The sequence below is a fragment of the Panthera uncia genome (assembly GCF_023721935.1).
Source record: "Panthera uncia isolate 11264 chromosome B2 unlocalized genomic scaffold, Puncia_PCG_1.0 HiC_scaffold_24, whole genome shotgun sequence".
In the NCBI taxonomy this organism is placed as follows: domain Eukaryota; kingdom Metazoa; phylum Chordata; class Mammalia; order Carnivora; family Felidae; genus Panthera; species Panthera uncia.
This window is the reverse complement of record NW_026057580.1, coordinates 33,597,615-33,604,065: the sequence shown is the minus strand read 5'-3', so window position 1 is coordinate 33,604,065 and position 6,451 is coordinate 33,597,615. Positions and strand designations below refer to the sequence as shown.

At 35.3% G+C, this 6,451-nt stretch overlaps 1 non-coding gene across 1 annotated transcript; it reads right to left on the bottom strand.

Moving 5' to 3' along the window:
• Positions 1-4,007: 4,007 nt before the first annotated feature.
• On the bottom strand, positions 4,008-4,217 carry LOC125939247 (small nucleolar RNA U3). Its single transcript, XR_007462991.1, has one exon. It is a non-coding gene; the product is annotated as a small nucleolar RNA U3 (small nucleolar RNA).
• Between the last annotated feature and the right edge of the window lie 2,234 nt (positions 4,218-6,451).

Here is a 6,451-nt window from a genome sequence, read left to right as displayed (position 1 = left end):
CGAAGTTCTCAGGTGTGATATTCTCTGTGTCTTCTGGTTTCTAGGGTGTAAAAAGGATAATTTTATTCATGTGAGATTTAGGTAGAAGGTTTATTTCATTTAGCCACAATCCCAGTTATAATAATTCTTGACTGGTTTTGCCCACACTAGTGCATATATTTGTTATCTGCTCATTTTTCTCTTCCCTCTTATCTGGCAACAAAGTCCCTAATCCTCTGGACACAGAAATGGTCATGTGACCTAATCAGAGTGCATCACCTACTGGTCACAGTGATTATTAATTTAAGGTATGGGCTTGTAACTCAGGCTGATCCAGTCAGAGATTTTTGTCAGGATTTTCAACCTGGAGCTGAGAAGAAATTGGAAGGAAGTGAATCTGGATCTACAGAAACAATGTCCCTTCCTTTCCTTCCCCTCCCCCATGGGTTTCTGTTAAGTTTCTCAGGATCCACATAAGAGTGAAACCATATGGTATCTGTCTTTCTCTGTATGGCTTATTTCACTTAGCATAACACTCTCCAGTTCCATCCATGTTGCTACAAAGGGCCATATTTCATTCTTTCTCATTCCCACGTAGTACTCCATTGTATATATAAACCACAATTTCTTTATCCATTCATCAGTGGATGAACATTTAGGCTCTTTCCATAATTTGGCTATTGTTGAGAGTGCTGCTATAAACATTGGGGTACAAGTGTCCCTATGCATCAGTAACAATGTCCCTTCCTTGGTGGAGAAATGTTCTGAGAGAAATGAGAATAACATATTCACTGAGAAGTGGAAATGAGAGTTAGAGGAGTCCTGTTGAAATCCAAATTTCTGCTTCCAATCACATGCAAAGCCAACTCTACCTTTACCGTTCTTACAGTTTGGTTATGTGAGCCAGTTAATTTCTCCTTTTAGGGTTTGCTTCTAATACTTGTAACCACAAGAATCTACAAGGGAAAGTTAATATTGTTGCTTTGTTTGTAAATGAATAGATTTAATGAAAAGTAAACTCCAACCCTCAAGAATGTAAACTTGTACAACCACTTTGGAAAAACATTTTGGTATATCTGCTGAACTTAAAGATATGCATACCTATGATCTAGGAATTCCACTCCTAGATAGTCACTCATAAGAAACTTTTGCACCTGGGCACCAAGAACATGTCTAAGAATGTTTATAGCATTGTTGTTGTTGTTGTTGTTGTTTTGTAATAGGAAAAAAAAGAAAAACTCAAACTGGAAACAAACCAAATGCCTTCTGTATGAATATAAGAATGGGTACTTTATGGTATATATTCATACAATTGAATATAAAACATTGAAAATAAAGTACATATATATTTATTGACATGGTAAATCTAAAAAATATAATGCTGAATAAATAAAATTTATTGAGTTTTCATCCTACCACATGATTCTATTTATATAATGCTTAAAACATGTATAGCTAAACAGTATGCATAATTGTATATACAGCATACATGTGGCAAAAAAAAAAAACCTGCAGAGAGAAGCATGGAGTGATATTCGTAAAATTCAGAATAGTTTTTATCTTTTATGGGGGAGAAAGGGAAACAAAGATTTTGTTGTATTCTATTTCTTAAGTTTTGTGGTGGGCACATGGTTATTCATTATCATTCTTTAAGTTGTGCATATAAATTGTACTGTTTTGTTTGTATGATAAATTTCATTAAAGCAAATCCAGTTAATTGATTTTGAAGTAGCATATTATTAAGTTAGGTCCATTTTCTGGCTCCAAATAATAAACCACAGGAAATTAGAAACATTTAAATTCAGTTGCGTGGAAGCAGTTGTCACTAACTCTGAGACCAAGTTGGTTTTATTTCAAGTTTCTAGCTATTATGTAACTTAAAACAAATGATAAAACAAACATGGGTATCTCATCCCAAACAGTTTTATCTAGATGTCAGATAGTATTAGTCAATTTAAATAATGAAATGATAAACCATGGCCATTGACCATATTTTCATCTTCTAATGTTCTGGTTAAAGTCTTAGTTTAGTTTCTGAAAACATCCTGCATTTATTTTGCTGTAGATGTGTTTAGCCAAAGTCGCAAAATGACAACTTTTGTCCTTGTGAATCTCAGAAAATTAGTCATCTTACCCTTTAGGACATATATTATTTCTCCATGTGGAGTTGGGAACCATAGAAACTATGGCTGAAAGCATTGTTGGAATAAGCAAACGTGACTATTTTTAAGACTATGAAGATTTTGAATACAGTCAGCACTCATGAGTAAGTCATATGGAATTAGATTGGCTATATGTTTAGTGTTGAATGGATCCTGGCAACCTGTGTTCAAATGCCTTCCAGTTAAACATCACAACACCTCCAGGGTGAGTCCTCTGGGTCAGGACACAGATAAATATTTACATGAACCTGCTGCACAGCTGTACTCTATTATTTTAGTAGCTCATGTGGAGAGACAACTCAAATGTCTAATAAGAATGTCTAGTGTCTCCTTTTAGCTTTACCTGCTAAATTTGCCTCTTTAAAAACCTTAAAAATTTTTTATTGTGACATATAACATACATACATAGAAATACATAAAACACAAAAGTAAATAATTATGTTTAAGGGGATACTAATGTAAACGCCACCTAGGTCAAAAAAATAGAACATGGCCATCACTCTAGAAATCCCTCATGCATCTTTCCTCATGGCAACTCCCTCTGCACCTTTTAGAGGGAAGCACTACCCTGGTGTTTTCATTAATTCCTTGCTTTGCTTTGTAGTTTTGCCTCCTAACTATGCATTCCCTGAAATATAGTTTAGTCAATGCCTGTTTGTTTTTAATGTTTACAATCATAGCGTTTATGTTACTGCCTCTGGCTTCTTTTGTTTGACATTGTATTCCATTGGTTCCATCCCTGTTATTATACATAAGTGTTCTCTTAAATCTCCTAAATCTTTCTTATATCTTTGATCTGTCATGTTTTGTAAGTTCTACAGCACTCTAGCGATGGGAAGTATCAACAATTCTACTTTGGTATGTATGTAATGGTAATCTCTCTGATTCTTCCACCATACAATATTTTTAAAATTTTGTAACATTTACTGAGTATCTACCATGTGCTAGGACAGCATGAAACCCTATTCATGTAATGTTGCTGTACTCAGGATAATTCTGAATAGTGCGTAGATTTAGCATAGTACATATTTTCACAGAATAAACTGAAATTTAGAAAGATAAGCTAAATTCAAGGTGTAGACTCTCTGATATTCACTTATCAGATTTAGTTACACTTAATTATCAGTTATCAAATATTTTTATTATACATTTATTGAGATGGCAAATATAAAAAATATGCTGAATAAAGAAAATTTATTGATGATTTTAGTCACATTGAGTAAAATAAGTAAACTTGCCATTTCATAGTAGTCTTTGTCTATCTCACCAAGCTCTTGACATTTTGTCTTAATGTTCCATTGGTGCTTGTACAGTTTGTACTCCCCTTATGGTAACAGCCTTTCTTCTACTATTCATTACAAAAATTCATTACTATACATTGACAACTTCCTTCTGGTCTATGGCACCTGTAGGTACTGCTGTCTGTGAACTTCTCTTCATAGGAGGACTAGAGAGATGACAGCTCCTGTTATAGGAATCCAGGGAGAGGGCAGTCCAAATAGGCAGGGTCACAGGGTGGTAAGAGCACAGAGCTGGGAGTTAGCCATTTCAGTTCTACACTTGTCATTATCTAGCTATGTGGCCTTGGGTAAGTTATTTAGCCTCTCAGGCTCAGTTTCATCATGTATAAGTGAGGGAGTGGGTCAGTAATTTTCAAACTGTAATTCAAGAACCATCCTGAGTTCTCATTTTAAATGCAGATTTTCAGGCCTCCTGGAAATTTCCCAGTGTGAGAGTCTGTATGTTTAACAAGCTCCCTGAGTGATTCTGATGCTCACCATGAGTGAGGGCCAAGTGAGACAATTTTCTTATTTTATTTTATTTTTTTAATTTTACTTTGCTTTATTTTATTTTATTTTTGCAGAAACTACTCAGACAGTGTCTCTTCCCTCTTGCTCCCCCAAAGGAGGAGAAGAACGATTATCAATGACCAAGGGCAGCTGCGAAGACAACACCCAGAGTGAGCTTCACAGGAAGGAACACTGCACCCTCTCCTCATAGTTTCAGGTACTCTACATGTTCGGAGAAACTTCTCTAGTAACAAACGATAGAAATGATCCCTGAAGGTATAGTCTTGACAAGTGTCTGATTTTAAAATCCTGGGATAGAATTTGAACTTTTGGTACCTTAGTATCTTTCATCAGATACTTATTTCAAAGAGTTCTGTTTTCTTTTGTTAATAAAAATAAACATAAAGCCATTAAAATTTAAGATGCTAAGTAAATACTGACTATCATTGCATGGAGTAAACAACAATAACACAGTCTAAGGTACTAGTTATCAAAACAGCTTGGGACTATTTGGTGTTCATACACTGAATAAAAATATTAGTGCCTCAATAGAATTGTATCCATATCATTAAGAGGTATTAATACAGTGTTGCAGGAAAAAGCAGCATCGCCTGTCTACAAGACACAGCAGGATCAATATGATTGACAAGGAATACAGAGTTCCATGCAGTCTTATTAAGAAAACAAAGTAGTTGTTTAGACTCTTAAAGTCAGCTTATTTAATTATAAAATATGCCAAATATATCACCCAACAGATTGGAGACAGTCTGTTGGCTGATTTATTTTTACTTTGATATGGCACTCCTTGCATATTTTTCAAATTCTTAAGTGACTATTCAGGAGGAAAAATCTCCTGATACCATTTAATACTTTCCTGGGGGATATTCTTTATATTCTGAGGAATTTAAGTCACCCAGCTAATTGCTTCCATTTTTTGTGTTTTCTGTTTCACGAGGAATAACCAAACTGAAATTCTGTAGCAGTTTTGACTTTTCTCACTCAACAAACTCTTCGGTGGTTCTCAAACCCATACCTGAGGCAAGCACCTCACTTATCAGTGAGAATACTCAAAAACCAGTAGGTAGGGGGTGTAAACCAAGTGAGATGAGAACAGAATCTCCAGGAATATGTGTAATTTTGAAAAGTTCCCAGGGTATTTTTCTCTAGTGTTTGAGTTCCAAATCTGGGTCCCAAACCTGTCAAATAGCAATTATTCATATATGTATTCATAAGAGGCTAAAAAGCTTTAAATACAGTACTTGTTATGGTCCTGTAAAAAACAAGACATTACAACTGGGAGTAAACAGGGAACTTAACTACCAAAAGTATATAAACTCTTGGCCAAGAATGATACTATTTTCAAAATAGTATGGTTATTGATCGCTACATTGGTATAGACATTGTTATTTTCTCAAGCTGTTTCCCTTTCTCTTTTTACCATTGCCTTCTTTCTAGCCCACTAGTAAGGTAAAATAGATAAAACTTCTTAGTAATTATTCTCACTTCCTTTTCTTCCTTGTTTTTCATGAAAGACTTGGAAATTAACTTGACCCCTGAAGAACAGGTAGATTGATTACTTGAGAAAAGGCAGATAATATATCAATTAGAAGGAAGGGTATGCTCAGTGATTAGTACATAAGAGCAGCTGAGAAGTCCTTCTTGGCTGAGGCACAGTAGGAGGATGGGTATGGGATGTATAGGGAGGACCAATCCTAGTGAAATGTCAAATGTCAGGCTGAAGTGTGAATAAGAAAGAATGAGGAACCATTGAAGATTTTAAGGAAAGAATCACATTCAGTAACTGCCATTCTAGAAGATTCATCTGGCAGCAGGATAGTGTATGGCTTGGAGAGAAGAGCAAGCGGAAGCAGGGAGAGTAGTTAGGAGGATTGAAAGCAGATCCTAGATGAGCATGTCTCCTTCACAAGTTGCCATTTTGTTTTTCTTAACTTCGAAACTTCTTGAAAGAGCTGTGTTCACCTACTGTCTTTGCAATTTTATTTCTGACTCATTACCTCACTGAAATGGTTCTGATGAAGATTACCAATGACTTGACTGCTAAATAGAAAGGTCTCTTTTCCATCATTATTTTCTTTTACCTACTCTGCAGTGTTTGGAAATGCTGACTTCTCTCTTCATCCTTAAACATTTTTCTGTTGGATTTTTATAACATTGTTCATTTTTCTCTCTCCTCATACTTTTGATTACTTTTAAGGATCTTTTAATGATTCCTTTTACTCTGTCAACACCTTATATATTGTGAGCATCTGGAATTTCATTCTTAATCTTCTTACATCTCACTTGTGAACAATCCACACCACTGCCAACTTCTAACTCATGGGCTTCTATAACTTTGCTTATTGTCTGTGGCAAATTCCAGAGTCACAGTTTATGTTCACATGGTTCTCCCAAACTACAGACCTATGTTCCATTGCCTTTTGGACATCTCCACTTGAATGACTCATAAACATTTCAAAATCAACATGTTTAAAACTAAGCTCAATATACCCCTTCCAAAGC